Here is a 22,648-nt window from a genome sequence, read left to right on the forward strand (position 1 = left end):
CCACACGCTGGGAGGAAGCGCACACAAACCAGGAGCATATGGCGGGCCAAAAACTGAAAGTAGACCACGAACATGAGGGGCAAGCTGCCGAGAAAAACACCTTGATACATTTACGAAAATGACGACACCCCGGCTGAGGTGAAATAATATGCAACAGAAATTTTAAAGGATTTTATCTCGTTTTACTTAAAAAGAAGACAACAGCGTGTGATTTTAACACGAATTAAAACAGTGTAGCAGTTTTAACACAGTTCTAGTAAAATATCTGTAACATAAAAACACCTGAAGATGGCCGTTTGAGGCCGAAACATGTAGTGTTGAAGTGTAGAATGTAAAAGTGTTGCAATTTTGACGGAAGATAAACAATGGACGCTAATTTGAACAATTGCAACGGGATGCTGAAATACAGGATCATATTATTTTGTTTTAGGTCTATGGAAAATCAAGAGCTGCCTTTAATGCGACGTTTTTCCCTTGCCTCCCCAAAAATGCCACGTTTTCGTGACATCCCGAATATATCGTGCTTTCGTGGCACCTCAGATAATTCAGCGTGTATTCCTGGCACTGTCATTAACGCATAAAGTTTTCCTGCCACCACCGTTAATGCAGCTTCTCTTCCTGGCACAGTCGATAATTCAGCGTTTTGCTGTTCTGTGAGAAGTTCTGTGCATTCCTGCGCGTTCTGTCTTCATTTCTCTCCACTCCTCTCTCCTCAAAGGTCACTCGACTGAACCGGTTCCTTGCGGCTGGCTGACGTTCGCGGGGACCCGCACGCAGGGATACGTAGCAATTTTGGTTTGCTGAAAATTTCACGGTGAGAAGGTACCGCCATTTTTATTTCACTGTACAATAGAACATGTTCTTTATAGTTAAAAAAGATACTGTAATTTGATATCTTTTATTCTATAAGGTACAGAAAAAATTGGACAATTGGTTCATAAGCAAAACGGTGAGTTTCAGAACACTGTATATCCGTCGATGTCTCAGAAAATACCGGTACCTCAATATAGGAGTGTGCAGTCAATTAAGTTGATTCTTTCGCTGGTTTGTCTACACCAGCGCAGCAATCACAGTAGACATTTGCATCTACCGCAGGGATACATCCAACTCACCCGAGGAGTGAAACCCCACGGTGTGCCAAAAAGTACAAAAAAAAACTATGATGCAGGCGTAACAAGACTGATGACACTGCTATACAAAATCGAACCCGTGACACTCCGGCTTGTAGCGTAGTGCCTCAACCAATTACGCTACCTCGTGCCCCATCAAGATCAGCTGTAATATTATAATCTCATTTATTGTACATACGTATCTCCCGATTGGCGCCTGTCCTTCAAGTTTCCCAGTTAAAATTGTGTAAGCATTCTTCATCTCTCCGGCTTGTGCTTGGTGCACAGTTTAGAATATTTGTCGTTATTTTCATTAAATACCCATGAGACAATGGGAAAAATACTGCATATCTCTTACATAATAATTATTCACTATCAGAACCGTTTAGAGTCATGAAATAAGCTTAGATTATTAGAATTATCTTCTTTTATCGCTCCGGATAAAGACATGTGGCGGGCTCTTTTGAACTTGTTCATGAATCTTTAGGTTCCAGGAAAGGCTGGAAATTCTGACTAGCTGAGCGACTGTTAGCTTCTCGAGCACTTCACTTCATAAAGCTAGTTATTTACCTACTTAGCTGTGTTCTTACCGGACACTCTGTAGCATTTGCATCAATTTGACCGCGCAATGTGCCATTTTAAAGAACACCGCCAAAGGGCCCGGAGGTTAACAGCCGCTGAAGTGGGATATGTATTTAAAGGTTTGACACTCCTCGGCTTTCTAAAGCAATTACAGCGTCATTATCCTTTGCATTGCTTCAAGTTGCGTAACTAAACAGCTGGCAACATAATGACATTTTGCTTTATTCTTACTGGTGTAACATCCGTAGAGAAGTCTACGGGAAGCCTCATCGTTCTATAAATAAGCTTTCGTACTATTAACTTCCCTGTTTTCCCATATTCCTTTCCAATTCTATATTAGATCGGATAACGTCAAGACCGATGTTTAACGTCATCTCCCATGAACGGCACGCAAAAACGTTCAATTATAAACCGTCTCTTTTATACAGTACACCAGATTTCACATATACACATCAATCTACTACGAGGGAGAGTCAGTAAATACAACACAAATGGAAGTAAAACATCTGTAATAGATGTGATAGGTTTTCTATGTGTGTCACTAGGTAGCAGCACAGTTCAGGTAGCAGACGCGCATGCCCATGTTCAGAGACTGGTTTCAGCAGTCAAAATTGCGACCGTGCTTGAAGGCCGTACTACCGAAGAGCACCGTTATTATGCATTTTTTATGGGCAGAAGGACTCAATGCAAAGGATATTAATAAAGAAATGTTTCCTGTTAACGGTGGGAAGCGTTTGTCGCGTAAAGCGGTTCAGCCCTGGTGGCAAATGTTTACTTATATCGAAGAGGCTTAAATGGAAGTGCTGAGTGGCTGAAACAACAGTCAAAAGTCTTTTATGCTGAGGGTTTCGCTGCGAGGGTAAAGCGTTGTAACTAGTGTATTAATGTCGGTGAAGGAGATGTCTTTTTCAGGTTTGAATATCACATGTTGTACTTTTTATATCCATTTGTGACCTATTTACTCACTCTCCCTCGTATAAATGCTCACAGAATAGAAAAGATATATTGAAGCAAACACTGCTTGCACGTTCGTGACCTACTGCTCCTATATAACTTAAGCTGGACAAACGTTGGTGAGGCAACCGGAAATTGTGTAGAAATTTCATCTCACTGCTGTATTACTTTTGTAAAACCTTATATATTGATGACAAGGAACTGTTTAGACTTATTTCATTGGTTATTTACCATTTTATTTGAATTATTCCTTTAATAATTTGCTCAGAACTACACCTCAAAAACGTCTGTCTTTAAGTAGCAATAACAGAATTGCACGGTAGATTATCGTTAAATTTCACAGGTATTTGAATACTGTAAATTGTGTAATCCGTTAGAGCTGCAATGAAAACTGGACAAGCAGCGATAGTTGCAACGCAAGACTGCATATTGCAGTTAAGTGTGTAATATATAAAAGTGCAAGGACCACAAATAGGCCTAAGGGAGTTCCTTGTTACGGGTCCAGAGGTTGCGCATGGAGGCGGCCGCTTGTATGAGCAACAGCTGCGGATATTTTGAATACAGAACTGTAGATAACAGATATTGATGATAATTTTATTGAGTATGAGAAGTACACAATCTTGGTTGCTTTCCTTCTCAGTAGGACAATGCATAGGATCTTGACATAAGGAATAAACAATAGTCTATTCCTGTCCAAGGAGCCGGGATAGCGACTGGCTGGAAGATCAGGGGGTCGGAGTTCGAGTCCCAGTGGGAGCAAGAATTTTTATTTCTCCATGTAGTCCAGGTCTGGTGGGAAAGCCAGAAGGAAAGAGACCATTGGGAAGACCAAGGCGTAGGTGGGTGGACAATATTAAAATGTATCTTAGAGAGATAGGATGGGATGGTATGGATTGGATTCATCTGGCTCGGGATAGGGACCAGTGGAGGGCTCTTGTGAACACGGTAATGAACCTTCGGGTTCCATAAAATGCTGGGAAATTCTTGAGTAGCTGCAGAATTGGCGGCTCCTCCAGAAGGGCTCAGCTCTATGAGTGAGTGAGTGAGTGAGTGAGTGAGTAAGTCCAGACCTGTTCTGGGGCCAACCCAGGCTCCTATCCAACGGATACCGAGGGCTCCTTACCCGAGGATAAAGCGGCCGGGGTGGGAAGCTGAGCTCTCACCTCAAACTAGTAGCGTAGTGCTTAATTACGTAAAGACAGGGACAACTTTACCTTTTTAATCATCTAATAATATTACACAACGCTGAGTGGGAGTGTTTCTGTACACGAACGGAAACCGCCGTGGCCAAGTTCAAGGTGACATCCTGGCATTTGCAGTGCGTGAAGAAGAGTTTCGTGTAGAACCTACGTCAAGGCAGTTAGTATGCCGCCGAGGTTCCAATAGCGGACCTTACGAATTCGATTGAGAAGGGCTAACCAGAAAACAGCTACGTTCAATTCTGTGGGATTGTGTGACGCTGGGGAATGTCTCTCAGCAATTCTTCACATTATCATCCCTTTAGGCACTATGCTACAAGCCGGGAGGTCGCGGGTTCGATTCCCAATGACGTCATTGGGGTTTTCAATTGTCCTAAACCTTCCAGTCGCACTATGGCCCTGGGTTCGACTAAGCCTCCAAGAGAAATGAGTACCAGGAATCTTCCTGGGGAGTAAAGCGCGGCCGGCGTGTAAGGCTGACAACCTTACCGCCATCTGTGAGCCGATTGTATAGAAAAGGTGGGAGCCTCGACGTCTCACAAACCTATGGACCGCCACGGCCTGTTACAGGGATAGCTTTACCTTTTTAAATTACTTATTTATATAATAACTCATGATTCCGTTCATGTTGCCTTTTCCTACACTTATTTTCGTCGAGAAATAGCCCTCTATTACCTAGAATTCTGGACAATGGAAAAGTCCAAAAACCCAGTAATTCTGTGTACTATATTCTTGAATACGAGATCGTGTAGTCTGATATAAGTTCATCGACGTTTCGGGAGGAATGTGCGTGGTTTCTTCTGATTGCAAAACCTTCTCCGAAACGTCGGCAAACTTCTACCGGGCTACACGATGTTACATTCCACAGGATGTACTGTTCATAGTTACCGCTGTGAGAACCTCAGACCTAGCAAGGCAGAGGTTATTAAGCATAAAGGTCTGGCAGAGGAATCTTGCATTTACTGTTATATAACGAAGCACCATCAGACGTGACGTTCAGCTGTTTTCGCACAAGGACAAAATAAAGTTTTCTCTATACAGTCTTACGTAATTCGATACTATCAGTTTATACGAATATTTTAATGCATCTGACTCTTAATATGACGTCTAAACGAGACTCTAACGACGGAGTCATGACAATTATATCAATAACGGTGGACATTTTACTATTTTATAGTACGAGTACTTACAGTTTTCTAATTTTGTACTCATTTTCTCTGTCTACTTACGAATACAATACTTTCGTGTCACCGAATAGGTTCGTCTAAAGGTAATGTCTTATTGTGGTATTCGGGATGTGTTTGGTTTGAATCTCAGCGAGGGTAACGGCTATCGTTACTGAAATCTTTTGTGGTCTTCCTCAGTCCCTACAGGTAAATTTCGGGAAGATATCTCGACTGATGTAAGATTTTAGGCTTTCACGGCGGTGACTATGAAGAAAGCAGTCTTCTGGGATTTGGCACCGTGTATATGTGGTGTTAACCGACGTTTCGGAGGAACGTATCGCCTCCATCTTCAGGGTAGAAGAAAAAATATAAGAAATCTGCAAGCGAAGAGACCGTCTGCTTTTACCGGTTCTCACGGTCTCCTCACTTGCAGATTTCTTATATTTTTTCTTCTACCCTGAAGATGAAGGCGATACGTTCCTCCGAAAGTCTGCTTTTACCGGTTCTCACGGTCTCTTCGCTTGCAGATTTCTTATATTTTTTCTTCTACCCTGAAGATGAAGGCGATACGTTCCTCCGAAAGTCTGCTTTTACCGGTTCTCACGGTCTCTTCGCTTGCAGATTTCTTATATTTTTTCTTCTACCCTGAAGATGAAGGCGATACGTTCCTCCGAAAGTCTGCTTTTACCGGTTCTCACGGTCTCTTCGCTTGCAGATTTCTTATATTTTTTCTTCTACCCTGAAGATGAAGGCGATACGTTCCTCCGAAAGTCTGCTTTTACCGGTTCTCACGGTCTCTTCGCTTGCAGATTTCTTATATTTTTTCTTCTACCCTGAAGATGAAGGCGATACGTTCCTCCGAAAGTCTGCTTTTACCGGTTCTCACGGTCTCTTCGCTTGCAGATTTCTTATATTTTTTCTTCTACCCTGAAGATGAAGGCGATACGTTCCTCCGAAAGTCTGCTTTTACCGGTTCTCACGGTCTCTTCGCTTGCAGATTTCTTATATTTTTTCTTCTACCCTGAAGATGGAGGCGATACGTTCCTCCGAAACGTCGGTTAACACCACATATACACGGTGCCAAATCCCAGAAGACTGCTTTCTTGATATCTCGACTTGACCTCGACCCCTTCCTCCCAAATTCTTTACAATTCATCACTAATTTCTCATCGCACCAACCGACACTACATCCGATGCTATATAATCCAGACGCTGAAAGCATCGTCTAACAATGCACAAGAAGCTATCGTGTTCAGGATATCACATCAACATTTTCAGATATATTTCACACATTTCCGGGAAATCTTCAGCCTCATGTAGATATAGAGGAGCCGGGATAGCGTAGTCGGTATAACGATTAGCTACGGGCTGGATGACAGAGGGGTCGGAGTTCGAGTCCCAGTAGGATCAAGGGTTTTCTCTTTTCCATGTCGTCCAGACTGGCACTGGGGTCCACCCAACCTCCTATACAATGGGTGCCGGGGGCTCGTTCCCCGGGAGTAAAGCGGTAGAGGCGTGAAGCTGACCACTCACCTGCAACTACTGCCGAGGTCAAGAAAATGTGGATCTATACATCCACTCCCCAATACGCCTTCATAGAGTTGTACTTAATTAGTTAAGCACAGCAGGAGAAATAGGGACTACCTCTATCGATTGGACCGAAATGAGTAGGTTTTACCTGAAGACGGAGATAGAATCCAGTCTCTATGACGTTTTTCGAAAAATAAACAGGACGGTATTGTTAGATAAAGATAGGACGATGGATAATGTTCAGAAACATAATATTTGTACTAATATAGCATCGTTACAACTTTTAGATCTTATTTCCTTCATGGCTAGGCTGTATCTGGTGATACAGAAAAAGTCACTGCTTCGACCAGAAACAGACCCTCTGTAGTCCAAATATAAATGTAAAAAAAAAAATGTCATTTTTGGCTAATTGTACATATAATTTCACTGAGGCTAAAAAATATTTATTATAGGACCTAGAAGAAAATTCTTACTACACATCTTTGAGGCTGCGTCATCAGAAGATAGTGATGTATATCGTTATGTCATCATTATGAAGCACTAGGATTCCATTTTTTAAACACGCGGTGGGAACCGAAATCTTCATACCGCTGATCTCACTGAATACGTAGGATTCTCCTTCCGTAATTTTGCCCATGACATTTACCCACAGCACACCCAGATGAAGGCTTCTGTAACCTCTATCCGGGGCACCTCTAGAAGACATTCGAGGACTGCGTGAAGAATCTCACAGGTGTTGCTGTGTTTTGAACTCTGCTCCAAACCACACCCTGTCGCAGGACTGCTGGAATGCCAAGGTCCACGGGTAAGCAAGACGCAGTTGTACGTGTCATGCGAGTGTTATTGCCACGAATATGGATGAGCAGAATTGGCTGCAGGTACAGACGGGTCCTTAAATTTGTAGCCAACGAAAAGGTGCATAGTACCAGACTTCAAATCTCTGGAAATGGCAGCAAAGAGAAAGGTGATTAAGAGATGAATAAATTCTGGATTTGGTTATTATTCAGTTAGAAAATCGTTGTCAGCATTCTTCTTCTTCTCCTCCTCCTTCGTTAACACAAACAAGGATTAAATCTCAAGCTGTTCTTGATCCTTCCATATCTTCCCAGGTCTTCCAACATCCCATAGCCCCCAGGGTTGGTACTGGAAAGCTAATTTGGATAAGTTGCTACTGTTTCCATTCTTTCCAGATGGTTTAACCAGCTATCTTGATACAGTTTTATGTCTTCTATTAGGTCGTTCACTTTCAACCAATTATGAATGTCAGGATTTCCCCGTAGCAACGGGAACAGGTACATGATTAAGGATTTCACGCTGCCTTCTCAGAATGTCAGACGTATAACTCATAAAGTGGATGTTGTCAGCATTCAGATTTCAGAAACAGTGAAGACTTAGAACAGACAAAACAACAGTTTCACTATTTGTTTTGCATAGATGTGGAACAAGGTCTCTTTAGTTGAGGGAAGGACATATATTGCAAATGACAAATGCTCAGGAAAACACTTGAACTCTAACTCGCTAAATGTTTTCGAACCAAAGTTGTAGAGAAAAATAAAATACACAGTTTATGTCTAACATCTTATTTTCTTCCGTATGTCTTGGTATTTTCTTGAAAAACGAAACGGATCGAACGCACATATACATTTCCTAATATCTTCACTCATGGAACTGAGCCCTTTTTGAGAAGCTGCCAATTGTGCAGCTACGCAAGGACATCCCAGGATTTTATGGATCCCGAAGGTTCATTAACGTGTTCAAAAGAGCCCTCCACTGGTTCCTATTCTGAGTCAGATCAATCCAATCCATACCATCCTTTCCTATTTCTCTAAGATTCATTTTAATATTGTCCACCCACTTACGTCTTGGTCTTCCCAGTGGTTTCCTTCCTTCCGGCTTTCCCACCAATACTCTATATGTTCCTAATATCTTAGGTTTCTATTTTCGCGACACTGAATTAAACGGAGACGTTTCCATACAGCCACAAGGCTAATCGCTTAGAGGTGCCAGAAACGCCCGTGGAGAAGGACCCTAAATGTTATTTTATGACATAAGAATGCACCAAACACAATATTTCGTCTACGATGTACGTGGCCAGTCTGCATTGTGTTGCTATTCGTCACAAAGTTTCAACCATAAGAACAGTAACCTTTCCTAATACACGTCGGACAGGGCATATGTAAGGTACAGTTATCCCTATGTTTACCTAACTAAGCATCACTCCATGGGGACGTACGGAGAGGACAGCTATAGCTTTGACTCCTGCACTAGATGGAAGTCAGTGGTCAATTTCACGCCCCGGCCGCTTTACCCCAGGGGAAAGAGCCCATGGTACCCATTGAACAGGAGGCTAAGTAGTTCCCAGAGCCGGCCTAGACTCTTTTGGAGAAGAAAAAAATTTTTTACTCTTGCTGGGAATCGAAACCCGGCCGCCCAGCCCGTAGCCAGCCACGACAAGTTATCCCGGCTCCAGATAGGGCATAAACATAATTCAATTCTTATGTTTAGAGCAACCAGTAGAGTTTCTGGCAAGTTGTAAACAAACAATGAGCGTGACTGATAGGAGAATGAAACACGTGAAAGTCGAGGACACCCTGTAGCAGACGTCGCCTTGACACATTTACGGGAGGGTCCTTGCGCTGCAGACAAGGCAGAGTGTTAGTAAGGACCGAACTAGCTTTCCTTCGGTTTCAAATACTCTGGTAACATTTACAGGCATCTGATATCTGCAGTGTAAAAAAGCTTTTCACTTTTAACGTATTTGACGAACGGCGCTGTACTAGGCGGAATAAGGAAAAAAAATGGCATTATGTAACATGTCAATGTATTCTGAGAGATACTATTTATAAGTCGGGCATTCGTGAAGTTAAAACCAAGCAATATTGCGTTAAGTGACGCGCTACACATTTCACTAATTAAATCTAATTAAAATATATGTATATGGTGGACAACCGTTATATAAGGAGGCTAAACTTATATTTAATTTATTTTTAATCGCCTGAAGTGTGTTCAACGACTCTAATACAGGCTTTGCAGAGTTGGATATTTGGACGATAGGAAAAAATCTACTAACAAGAACGTGGAAGGAAACGGTAGTACTTGGCTGGAGGTACTGAGGAAGAAAACGAAATATATCATTCGGTGTTACAGGTATCCCAGCCGAGATTCGACACGGGCACCCTGAAATATGTCAGAACAGATACTGCTTAAACCATTTTACTTAAAAACACATACATGTACCGTCAAGAACAGAACTACTTTCTGGGGCATAACGCCATGTAGAACGTTGAAAATCAACCAATGTTTCGGAGGAACATATCAGCTCCATTTTCAGGTTCGAAGAATAAGTCAAGCAAGAATCCAGCGTGGAAGCAGAATTTCTGTCTTGTATTTCTTATACATGCCGGTCACGGTAGCCGAGCGGTCTAAGGCATGTACTGCCTTCGCTCGCTTGGAAACTGGGATCGTGGGTTCGGATGTTTCCTGTGAGGTACGAACTGAATTCTTATATATTATTCTTATACACTGCCGGTCACGGTAGCCGAGCGGTCTAAGGCATGTACTGTCTTCGCTCGCTTGGAAACCGGGATCGTGGGTTCGAATCCCACTCAGGGCATGGATATCTAGTGTGCGTTTTCTGTGTTTGTGTACAGGAAGATAGGCTTTGCGACGAACTGATCACCCACCCTAGGAGTCCTACCGAACGTCTAAGATCTAGTAAACCAAAGTGAAACGGACAGTTGCATGGAGGTAGGCCAAGGCCCAAAATGGGGTTATAGCGTCAAAGAAAAGAAATCCTTATACACATATGCTGTGAAACTCTATCATTAAAATAAGGTTTCATAATTTTACATGAAATATTCATGGCGGGGGTACGGCGTCAACGAACTTAGCACTGTGATACGGGTAGACATGAACATGTTCTATGAAAATGCTACCAGTTATACAACTGGCAAAGAGGACTTGCAACACACAGATAATTTGGAAAGTTATTTTTATTAGGTAAATGTTTAGTGTATAAAAAAACGCCATACTGAAACGACGTTGACAATGTTCTTAAGGAGAATTTATAAAGTACTAATAATTCTTAATTAGACTGTCTGTAATAATGTAGTGGGAACAATAGAGACTGACATGTCAGTCAACTCATAGACAGGCACTGGCATTGTATGTAGGAATGTCATGTTGGCAGTGAAAGTTTAATTGTACTTACAACGCTTGGAAACAAAAGAAATGCCAGGCCAACATCACCGTATAATTTCACTTTTAATGCCGTATCATAGAGGCCAAAGAAACTTATAAAAAATCCCCGAGTAGTGAATATTTCAAAACATAGGATTTCACATTCATACCACTCTGTATCTAATATTACTGAAATGGAATATTGTCACGTTTATGAGTGACTATAGACGAGATTTGGATTTGAGATAGGATTTATTGCCCGCTTTAACACACGACTCGTGATTACAGTTTACACACACTAATGTTCTCAGTCTATTTCACTCTCCACCAGTCGTTTCCTGGTAACGGCTTCTAACAGTGCAGATTCTTCAGCTTTCGCGCTCACATCGTTACCCGCTGACTAATACACCACAACACAACTCTTTATCCAATTGTACTGCTTATAACAACTCAGCACTGTTTCCAGCAGTTCCTCTATTGTTGCGTGTGGATTCGTTGCCGTGGAAACATGTTTGTTTAGCGTTCGTTACCTAGTGACAGGTCTACAAGATACAACATATTACAATTTTATGTGTTATTTACAACGTAGATATGAACACCTTATTTAGAGGTCAAGTCTGTCCACATGTCTAAACCTCTGCACAATTCCTTAAAATTAATACGTGGGAGATTCGCTAAAACATATCTGACGATCCAGGTTTTAATCCGTATTGTTCAGTGGAGCTGCATACTTCATGTAAGGCCATAAATAGCCCTTCTCGTGTGTTTCATAAACCGTTGATAAAATTTTACTGAAATTCGATCGGGAGATATTTGTGAAACGTTAACTTGCAGTTTTGATTTTTAAGCATATAGATCGATTAGAAAGTTTACTTTACATATAGCCATAAACGTACTTTCCTGTTTACCTAATAAAAAGTTCCACATATTTTGCTGAATTTCGATATTGTGCATTATTATGCTCTCATAATATGAATTCTGCTAGTTTCATCAACTATGATTTCTATTTTTCTAAAATGCTTTCTGGGCGGCGCCATAGCTCAAGCTGTTAGTCGCTGGCTTCCCGCCGCGGCGGCCCGGGTTCGATCCCTGGTCTGGTCAACTGGGATTTGTGGTGGACAAAGTGGCGTTGGGGCAGTACTTCGGTTCCCCTGCAAATCTTCATTCCACCAATTGCTCCACAATCACCCTCACCTATCATCTGGGGCTGGTACAATAGGCTAGGAGTGGCCTCAGTACAAGGGACTTAGTCCCACCCCACTAGCATTAAGAAAAATGTTTTAAATATCCTGCAAGTGGGGGCGTGTGGGGGAGTGGATTTATATATCCATATTTTCTTGACCTCGGCATTAGTTGTTCATAAGCGGACAGCTTCACGCCCCGGCCGCTTTACCTCCGGCGAATGAGCCCGCGGAACCCATTGAATAGGAGGTTGGGTGAACCCCAGAGCCGGTCTGGACGATTTGGAGAAGAGAAAATTCTTGACCCTACCGAGACTCGAACTCCGACCTCTCAGTTGTGCAGCCCGTAGCCGTCGCTATACTGACTACGATATCCCGGCTCCTATATCATAGAGTAAATCCTTTCAATTAATCTAAAGAGTAAACTTGGCATTCGTCCCTAACAATATCCTTAACTAATTGAATTTCAGATTATTACTTACATTCAAGAATATAATTAGGGAGTGTTCCTTTGGGTGTTTCGGTACTAAAAGTACATAATAACAGTCTTAAAGGGTAATTCTCATATGGACTATCACGACTTCAAAATGCCACAGTAAGTGAAGAGAATGTCAGCCATTCCAACAGATGTCAGAGAGTTCAAGTTATGTTTGCAAAAGTAGGCTGATAATTATTTTATTTTTTTATTGTATCATTCTTAGATGGGTGAGGCTGAGTCCGCTTTGTACTGTGGCCACTACTGGCCTATTGTACCGGCCCCAGATGATAGGTGATAGTGATTGTGAATCAATCGGTGGTTGCCCATATTTTGTAGCAAACAAAAACAAGCTCCTTGGCTTTAGTCCGCAAGTGAACTACACCGATCGAGCGACCGCCGCTTGTCTGTGAAGTTAGTGCCAACTTTAGTGGATACAGGGTGTTGCGTGGTCAGCGCAACGAATCCCCACGGCCGTTAATCTCGGTTTTCTAGACCAGAGCCGCTCTTTCCTTGAAATAGCTACTCAATTATCATCACGAAGCTGAGTAGACCTCGTTCCAGACCCACTACTCCTCAGAAAAAATCTGGTAACGCCAGGAATCGAACCCGGACCTCTGGATTTGTAGTCAGGAACTCTGACCACTAGACCACACAGGTGGTCCTGTTACTACAAACAGAGTTAAAAATGATCTTCCTCGCACTCTGTTAAGTATTCACCATATCGAAAATATCATCATAAAAGGCTAAGGGTTTCTATTCTGTCCTTATATTTCTTTACATATTGTCACGTTTATGAGTGACTAAAGACGGGGCTTGGATTGGTAATTGGATTTCTCGAATATTTACAGAAAGTAACTACGGCGCTATCGCTAATTTACACACTCTGCAGTTCACTACAGCATGCACTAAAGCTTCTCAGTCTGCTGTTTCTCCACCAGTCGTTTTCTGGTAACTGCTTCCAACAGCGGACATTCCCCTTACTCACTGTTCCCGAACTATCCCAGTGCCTCAGCTACCAGCTTCTAACAGCAACAACTCTCAACGACCGAACTGCAACAGTCCTCTAACTAACCCACACCAAACAACTCCACTCATTGCACCGCACCATACTGCACTGCACTACACTAACTGAACTGCACTGCACTCGATCGGTCGAGTGATTTAGCCTCGGAGCGGACCACATTGAAAATACCACTTCCAACAATTCTTCTATTGCTGCCTCATGAAACTGTCGTACGGACCACGTAGAGAACACCGTTTCCCAGTTAGTTCACTGGTGCGTGTTAGGAATTTGTTGCCTAGCAGCGGGTGTTGTTTACAGAGCCATTACTAATCAACGTGTCTACATGCTACAATGTATAACTCAGAAACTAGTTATGAGTAGAAGCAAAAGACAGCAGCAGTGGAACGTAGGCTTGAGTCAATATTGTAATATTCAATAATTCCTCTAGATAACAGCGCCGCATAGTGGATAGTAGTGTTCTATCAAGTTACATGTCTTAGTTTAAAGTAGCTATTTCAACAACTTTTCAAGTTATTCAGGAGAAATAAAGATCCGCACACTTTTACCCTCGGAACTTGATGGAAGTAAGCAGTCAGCTTAACACTCCAGAAGGTTCAGTCTCGATATCCATTTGATAGGATGAGTGAAGCCCCAAACCGATCTACACACTCTAGAGAAGAGAAAATGCATCAGTGGGTCGAACTGCGTTCATCGAGTCCGTAGCCAATCACTTATCTGAATATAATAATAATAATAATAATAATATGAAAGCAGAGAAAATCGCGCCCTTCGTGCGCTAGCGACCAGCTGCATTTCGACTGTCAAATAACGAGTGTAATTGTTAAAGGACAGACTCGGTTCAACGACTCAAGGATTTGACCGTCAATCGGCCGTTGACACATTCAGCCTGTGGAGACCTGACCCGAATGAAGACGGACCGCTCGTCCGGTGGACTGACATGCTGATTATAGGTGCTGCCGGCGGTTGATTTCTCCTTTCCTTCGGTAATCTGCAGTCCTTTGAGGCTGATGAGGTTACAACTTTTCTTCCTGCGTTCTTTCGTTATGTAGACTCCAGGATCCTGAGATTCGTCCTCCACACTCCGATATTTGGTCATTAAATGGCCATGTTGGAGCCGGCATAGCGCAGTCGTTATAGTGACTGGCTACGGGCTGGATGGTTCCTCGCTCGCGGATTTTTATACCCTGAAGATGGAGGCGATATGTTCCTACGAAATCGGTTCACACAAGATCTACGAGGCGCCACATCCCAGAAGACGGTATTCTTCTCAGGATTGTTAATTGCTACGCAATGACATCTAGTAATTCTTATTACGTAACATAACTCCACTGCCCTTTCTATTTTAGGTTTCCGTCTGACAGCGATTTAATTCTTACACGAATTATTTCTTAAGTGAGAGGTGGATTAAAGGAGAAGTATTAGCTCAGAGAGACTTCGGGTTCCGGCGGCGTTATAAAAACTACTGTCGTCTGGGATTTGACGCCGTATAATTGGGCGGAAACGTATTAGGTTCCTCCGAAACGTCAATATATTTATATGAAATTACGCTGCATCACATCATATAAGACAGTAGATTTCTTCATATCAACTCTTTTAGCGTTTGTATTCCAGTTGCTTGACAACAAACGAATCAGATGCTTTGCAGTTTATAACAGGGCACATCCTCTACACCGCTGCAAACTGTAATACAGGAATGTGTTGCGTCTAATCTGACCAGATTTTGCAGGAGAACGTTACGATGTGAAATTCAGGGACGCTCCGCACCGTACAGTGAAAGGGAGAACATGCAGGTAAAAGGTAAAGATGTCTCTGTGCTTAACTAATTAAGCGCTACGCCATGAAGACGTATGGGGGAGTAGATGTATAGACCCACATTTTCCTGATCTCGACACCAGTTGGAGGTGAGTGGTCAGCTTCACGTCCCGGCCGCTTTACCACCGAGGAAATAGCCCCAGGTACCCACTGGATAGGAGGCTGTGTGGGCATCAGAGCCGGTGTGAACGACATGGAGAAATAAAAATTCTTGTCCCCACCGGGACTCGAACTTCGAACCGTTAGTAGTCCAGCCGGTAGCCAGTGTCTATACCGACTGAACTATCCCGGCTTTTAGAAAATTCAGACGTTCGAAATAATTTCTGTCGTGCGTCAAAATCTTCCGTCTTATCCCACCGTTAAAGTCTCCTATGCAGTAGCTGAGGACCGTAATAGGCCTCTCTTTATAGTGTAATGGCCAACATAATGAACAAACGTCGGGTCGGTAAGTGTGGACGTTAGCTAGGGTTTCAATTTCATTGAAATCGATGCTGTGTTTGGTCTTGGTGAAGACTTTGGCTGCCGCATCATCAGGAAAGTCATCGAAATTGCTACATACTCGTACATACACAACTACACCGTAAAGTTAGGCACGAAGTTAGCATTGTCTGACTTCACTTATTTTTCTCTAACCCTTCCTTCTAACTGTACAGGTCCTACTATCGGATAGTACCATGGTTCGCTTTCACTTCCATCCTCATTTCGCGAGACTTATATTTCGGTCCAATCTCTTCCGCCTCATACTCACTCTGAAGATAGCGTCAATAAAATGCCCCGAAACACTGGAACAGATTCAATACAAACCTCGGGGTATCAAACCCGGTAGCAATTGTACACAAGGTTGGGTGGGCCCAAAAGTCGATGTGGACGCTATGGAAAAGAGAACATAATATTTCCCCTGCCAGGAATCGATCCACGATTATATGTTCGTCCAGTAGGCAACGTAGTCGCTATACCGACTGAGCTATCACTTCAAGTACGCAATAGAAGTTAAGTTTCCTGTTTCCTACCCCGGACTTATCAGAGATCATCCAAACCTGAATTTCTGCCAGTATGTATGGTTGCCATGACTGCTAAAGCGAGGTGAAAATACTTCGATTTTTTTTGGACTGGATTTGAATATCAACAATAATATCTCTTTTCAGTTACATGAATATAATTTAATTTAATAATTCGAGTGATTGTTTCTCTTTCAAGTTTTAGCCATTAGATCTTTATATAGTGGCGCCGATAAGGAAAGAAACCATATTCCAACACTTAACGCTTGTCAAACTGACGTGTCCTTCAGTACAGATCCACAACAGTTGTAAAGACACCCATACCGTTAGGCTATTGACCCTCAAGACGTTCTAATAATGACTGCTATAACCCGATTGTTTCGTGTTTGATTCCAGGTTGGCTGTGTGTCTGGCCGGACGGTAGGCTAGGCGTGTCGTCCAAGAGAGAAGGCAGCTTTCGAAGAAGAAATAACGGTGACGGGCAGACGGTGTGTTTGTAACCCGTCATCCTCCACTGAACGAGTTAGGGGACAGACACTCCGTGGGAGTACAGAGCTCTGCACACGAAGACCAAGAAATCGGGTGCTCGCCGACATAAACGAGGAAAGGCATACATTGACACGTAATGGAAACGAACGTCAACTCTCTCACTCATGGAGCTGAGCCCTTCTTGAGAAGCCGCCAATTGTGCAGCTGCTCAAGAGCTTCCCAGCATTTTATGGAACTCTTTCAGATTCATTACCGTGTTCACAAGAGCCCTCCACTGGTGCCTATCCTGAGCCAGATCGATCCAATCCATACCATCCCATCCTAAGGCCAAACTAATTTAAATGAGGTCGCAGTCTTTTAGGTTCCTGGGCTTCCAGATTAGAAATGTTTACATTTGTTTCCTATACTGGCTGATTGTTTATTTAATGACATTGCTTCAACTGCTCGAAACGAGGTGTGAAGACGAAGGTTTTGAAAGGAGATATCATGGAAATTTAAAACTAACATTCCTCCTTCGAGATACTGAGAAAAATGCGAGCATTCTTAATCATAATAGTCGATTTTTTACGGCCTCCCCTATATAATTCAGAAGAGAAACAAATGCCGACGGGATTCTAGATAGATACTATGGACGAAAACTAGGAAACGTTGTCTTACAGAGCAGAACGAAATGAAAGATCAAGGGAACCTCCCCCAAATCCCCCAGCAGATGTGATAATTATTAATCTAGTACGGCGGACACAATAGAGTCCTGTTACATAGACAATTTCTCACTTTGGGGAATTATTGCAGTTAGCAGGGTACTTGTGGGAGAGAGAGCAGTATAGCAGAACCAGAGGCAACTTAAGACGTCATATTTCGCAGACATTTCGCGCTATATGTTAAATAATCATTGATTTATGAATATCTTTTGTGTACATCCTGACAATTAATTGGCATAATCTAAACTAACGACCGTTTTCGTTAAAAATGTCTGGGAGTTTCGTTTTCTTAAGTGTGGTAAAGCTTTACGCGAAATTTATCTGCTTTTAACTGATTCAGAGGCGGAACTTTGGCTTGGATGAGCCCTGCGTGGGAGACATCATTAAGAAACATGTCTAGTAATTTCATGACCTTCAAATTCTTGGTGAAATGAAATCATCTGCTTGTGCCTAAATTAAGTTTAACTAACTACGTCTTATATTCGTACACGGAAAAAAGATGTACTTCAAGATGAACAGGAATTGCAAACACAGGCCCACGAGTGTCCATTGCATTAAGGTAGAAATCGGCGCTGGATGTGGACACAGCTCTCCGCAGCTTGACTCTTTGGCATTTAAACAAATTCCCATATGAGCCGAGATAGCTCAGTCTGTATAGCGACTGGCTACGGGCAGGACGACTGAGGGGGTCGGAGTTCGAGTCCCAGTAGGGTCAAGAATTTTCACTTCTCCAATCATCCAGACCGGCTCTGTGGTCCGCCCAGCCTCCTATACAATGGGTACATGGGATCATTCCCTGGGGGTAAAGCGGCCGAGTCGTGAAGATTACCACTCACCTTCAACTAATTCCGAGGTCAAGAAAATGTGGATCTATACATCCACTCTCCTATACGTCTTCATGGCGTAGTGCTTAATTAGTTAAGCACAGTGACAACTTCACATTTACCTTTACCATACGGAGTAACATGAGTTTAAGGACGAAATTAATTAATTAATTAATTAATTGCCTTGAAATATAACAATCAGATTTACATAAGTTTATCTATGAATGAGTTGGCCATAATTTTATTATTTTTCATAATAACGGCAGGAATTCAAATAAAAAAGTATGAGATAGGCGGGGCACAATAGCACGTACGGGAAAGAGGATCAATCCGTACAAAAGTTTTGGCAAGAAAACAAGAATGAAAGAAGTCATTTAGAAGACCTAGGACTAGGTGGGAAAATAATATTAAAACGGACCTTAAATATGAGGGGAGCGTGTAGACTAGATCAATTTGTCTCAAGATAAGTATCAATAGGGATATCTTGTGAAAGTGGTAACGAACTCTCGGGCTCTATAACATTTAGGCAATTCATTCTCTAGGTTCTTGAGAGAGTCTACTTTTAAGGAGTTGCCTTAGTTAGTTCGACAAGAATGCAAATAAAATGTTGCTTCATCACTCAATATGCATCTCCGAATGTAATTTTCATCAGTTTCTACGAATATCTTCGGCAAATTGAAAACGGCGGGGTTTGTCGTCCGGCTTTAAAGCCTGCAAAATCTGCACTTTAGGGGCAAAGGCGGTTATGAACAACCCTCCAGACAGTCGTCTGTGGCATACCTAACAGCAAAGAAGTTCATCTAGTTGATTTCTGTGGGCTTCGGGAAACGCTTTCTGGATTCGATCAACATCTTCCTGCGAAGTGCTAGGTGTTCCAGCTCCTTTTCGGTCCAGAACACTACAGATCCCTTGAAGTGGCTTTAACCAACGTCGGATAGCATTCTCTGAACGTGGATCTCTCCCGTATGGAGTTCTAACGACGTTGCGTTTCTTTAGCAGACTTTCTTTCGAAAAACCAAAGCACGCACATTGTTTTCTCTTAAACAGTCGCCATTCTGAGGCATGACTTCATATTTTCTTCCAGACATCAATGCGACGAGTTGCCAAATAAAACGTTTTGAGTTACAGTTTCATGTTCCCTTACTAATTTTATTTATTTTCTTTTTTTCGATTTCAAAATTATAGGCCATGAAAACCCCGACAATAATTTAGAATCATATTCTATATTAAATATACTATTACAGAAATTATCGTATTTTTTTTTTTCAAATATTTTAAGCAGGACGGTTCAGTTAGTCAAGCGATTGGATAAGGACCGGATGACCCAATTCCATTTCCGGCAGGGGCGCACCCAGTTACTTTAAATTTAGGTAGATCCAAGGGATGTTTTTGCTAGCGGATAATTGTCGGCGCGGTGACATGAACCAAAACTACTTCCAGTGTCAAGATTAAGTTGTATATCTCCTCCCGCATATGCCTTTATTACATGGTACTTAAGCTTAGATAAAATTTTAACTTCTTTTCTGGAATATTCATCTATTAATTGTGAGGCAGGGTTGTTCGCCGTTACTGGTTAAAACCCAGAGGTTTTCTTTCTAGTATATGTATGTAATTTTTGGGGGCACGCGGTAGCGTAGTTGGTTGAAGCACTATGCTACAAGCACGAAGGTCGCGGGATCGAATCCCGTTGAGTTCATTGGAGTTTTTTAAATTTACCTAATCCTTCCAGCTGCACTGTGATCCTGGGGTCGACTTAACCTCTAACAGAAATGAGTACCAGGGATATTCTTGGGGGTAAAGGGCGGCCGGTGCGTAAGGATGACAACTTTACCGCCATCTATGAGCCGATTGTGTAGATTGTGGGAATCTCGACGTCTCACAACCCTATGGGCCTCCACGGCCTGGTACAGGGATAGCTTTACTTTTATATGTAATTTATATAAGCACACCTCTTGTACAAACGTGTAATTCTCCTATCATATTCGTCTTTTCCGCGGAGAACCCAAGAGAAGACGCCAAAAGATATTATGAAATTTGCTCTAGACTCTTGCCAATACGTACAGTAGCTGTCCACAGTACTACGATGGAGTATTTTCAATGCGATTCGAAACCTCNGGACCGGATGACCCAATTCCATTTCCGGCAGGGGCGCACCCAGTTACTTTAAATTTAGGTAGATCCAAGGGATGTTTTTGCTAGCGGATAATTGTCGGCGCGGTGACATGAACCAAAACTACTTCCAGTGTCAAGATTAAGTTGTATATCTCCTCCCGCATATGCCTTTATTACATGGTACTTAAGCTTAGATAAAATTTTAACTTCTTTTCTGGAATATTCATCTATTAATTGTGAGGCAGGGTTGTTCGCCGTTACTGGTTAAAACCCAGAGGTTTTCTTTCTAGTATATGTATGTAATTTTTGGGGGCACGCGGTAGCGTCGTTGGTTGAAGCACTATGCTACAAGCACGAAGGTCGCGGGATCGAATCCCGTTGAGTTCATTGGAGTTTTTTAAATTTACCTAATCCTTCCAGCTGCACTGTGATCCTGGGGTCGACTTAACCTCTAACAGAAATGAGTACCAGGGATATTCTTGGGGGTAAAGGGCGGCCGGTGCGTAAGGATGACAACTTTACCGCCATCTATGAGCCGATTGTGTAGATTGTGGGAATCTCGACGTCTCACAACCCTATGGGCCTCCACGGCCTGGTACAGGGATAGCTTTACTTTTATATGTAATTTATATAAGCACACCTCTTGTACAAACGTGTAATTCTCCTATCATATTCGTCTTTTCCGCGGAGAACCCAAGAGAAGACGCCAAAAGATATTATGAAATTTGCTCTAGACTCTTGCCAATACGTACAGTAGCTGTCCACAGTACTACGATGGAGTATTTTCAATGCGATTCGAAACCTCATTTCCGATCAGACTTTCATTTCCTGAATTGAGAGTTGTTCCTCGTGTATGAAGAACGGGTCCTTGTAACTGTCTTGCATAAAATTTCATTCCGGTATAAAAATAACTACTTCCGTATTATTCCGGTCAGAATCTCTGTATCCAAGACTGGATCTAATTTTATAACAATTCTACCTGCTATTGCTTAGAAGTCCCTGAATGCCGTTAAAGACGAAATGAAATAATAACATGTGAAAGGAAGCGTTATAAATAATCTTATAGGTAAGGTAAAAGGTAAAGTTGTCCCTGTAGGCGTATGGAGGAGTGGATGTATAGATCCATATTTTCTTGGTCTAACGCACCTGGCGCTTTACACCGGGGGAAAGAGCCCCCGGTACACACTGGAAAGGAGGTTGGGTGGGCGCCAGAGCCGGTCTCGACAACGTGGAGAAGAGAAAATTCTTGATCCTACCGGGACTCAATGTCCGACCCCTCGGTAGTCCTTCCCGTAGCAATTCGCTATGCCGACTATCCCGGCTTCTTATAAATAATCTTGTGCATAAAAAACGTTAAACATACATACAACTTGTAGGTACATGAAAATATATGGAAGAAAGTTCCGAAAAGAACCTAACGATTTTCCTTTGTCTTGAAAACATTAAAATCGTTTAAACACTTAACGACAATATATCAAGGAAACTGAATTTTCTGTTTAAATGGAGTTAGATTCAAATCTGAAATTTTCGCTGGACATTTCCTGGCACGGGCACTTGAGAGGCGTTTTAAACGTAATAGCGTCTTAATTTTCGGAGAACAAAGTAAATGCCTTTCCTTTGTCGAACTCACTTGTACAGTGCGTTCAGTTAAGGAGGAAACTTCGCAACACCGCTGACCGGGCCCAACATTCCTCACAGATTGCTGCTGTAACTGCTGATAGCACAATGAGTCATTAGAGCTGATAAACGCGCGCCGTTACAGTTACAGCAGCAATCTGTGAGGAATATTGGGCCCGGTCACCGGTGTTGCGAAGTTTCCTCCTTGATTGAACGCCCTGTATTTGTATTCGTAAACTTCTTTATGAACTCTGATTGTATGTTTGACATCTGACAGTAACAGGTTTAAGACATTTAACGTACAACGTTTCCGACACAAGTATTGCCATATGTGGTGTGCAAATGTGAAAGTTTTAATTCCAAAGAATTGTTCCGTACTCACGTGTGTTTACGTCTCCACAGCCGGTGGACCAATACAGCCAGAAGGACAGAACTGCAAGTCAGCCAATCAGTGATATATCAGAGACTTTTCATTTGTATATAAAGACTCTTATGGTCAGTATGTTTACGTCTGAATGAATATGAAAATTATTGAAGGGATATTTTAATATTTTTAGTGTGATTCAATTGCAGACTACGTAATGCTGAAACAGGACTTGTTGAGTTATACTTCGTTCTGAATGTTTATAGAGTCGATTTAACACATGCATATGGAGATAAAATGCAGGCTATTAACACCAAACCGTGAAGGTT

The 22,648-nt window shown here is 42.3% G+C and overlaps 1 protein-coding gene across 1 annotated transcript in view; it reads left to right on the plus strand.

Annotated features, from left to right (window-relative positions):
- Positions 1-16,930, plus strand: part of LOC111863813 — a 102,874-nt gene extending 85,944 nt beyond the window's left edge. The window contains exon 2 of the mRNA XM_023850527.2: positions 16,609-16,930. The gene's annotated coding sequence lies outside the window, so the exon portion shown is untranslated. The remainder of the gene's footprint in view (positions 1-16,608) is intronic.
- The last annotated feature ends 5,718 nt before the right edge of the window (positions 16,931-22,648 follow it).

The sequence above is a fragment of the Cryptotermes secundus genome, unplaced genomic scaffold (assembly GCF_002891405.2).
Source record: "Cryptotermes secundus unplaced genomic scaffold, Csec_1.0 scaffold1085, whole genome shotgun sequence".
Taxonomy (NCBI): domain Eukaryota; kingdom Metazoa; phylum Arthropoda; class Insecta; order Blattodea; family Kalotermitidae; genus Cryptotermes; species Cryptotermes secundus.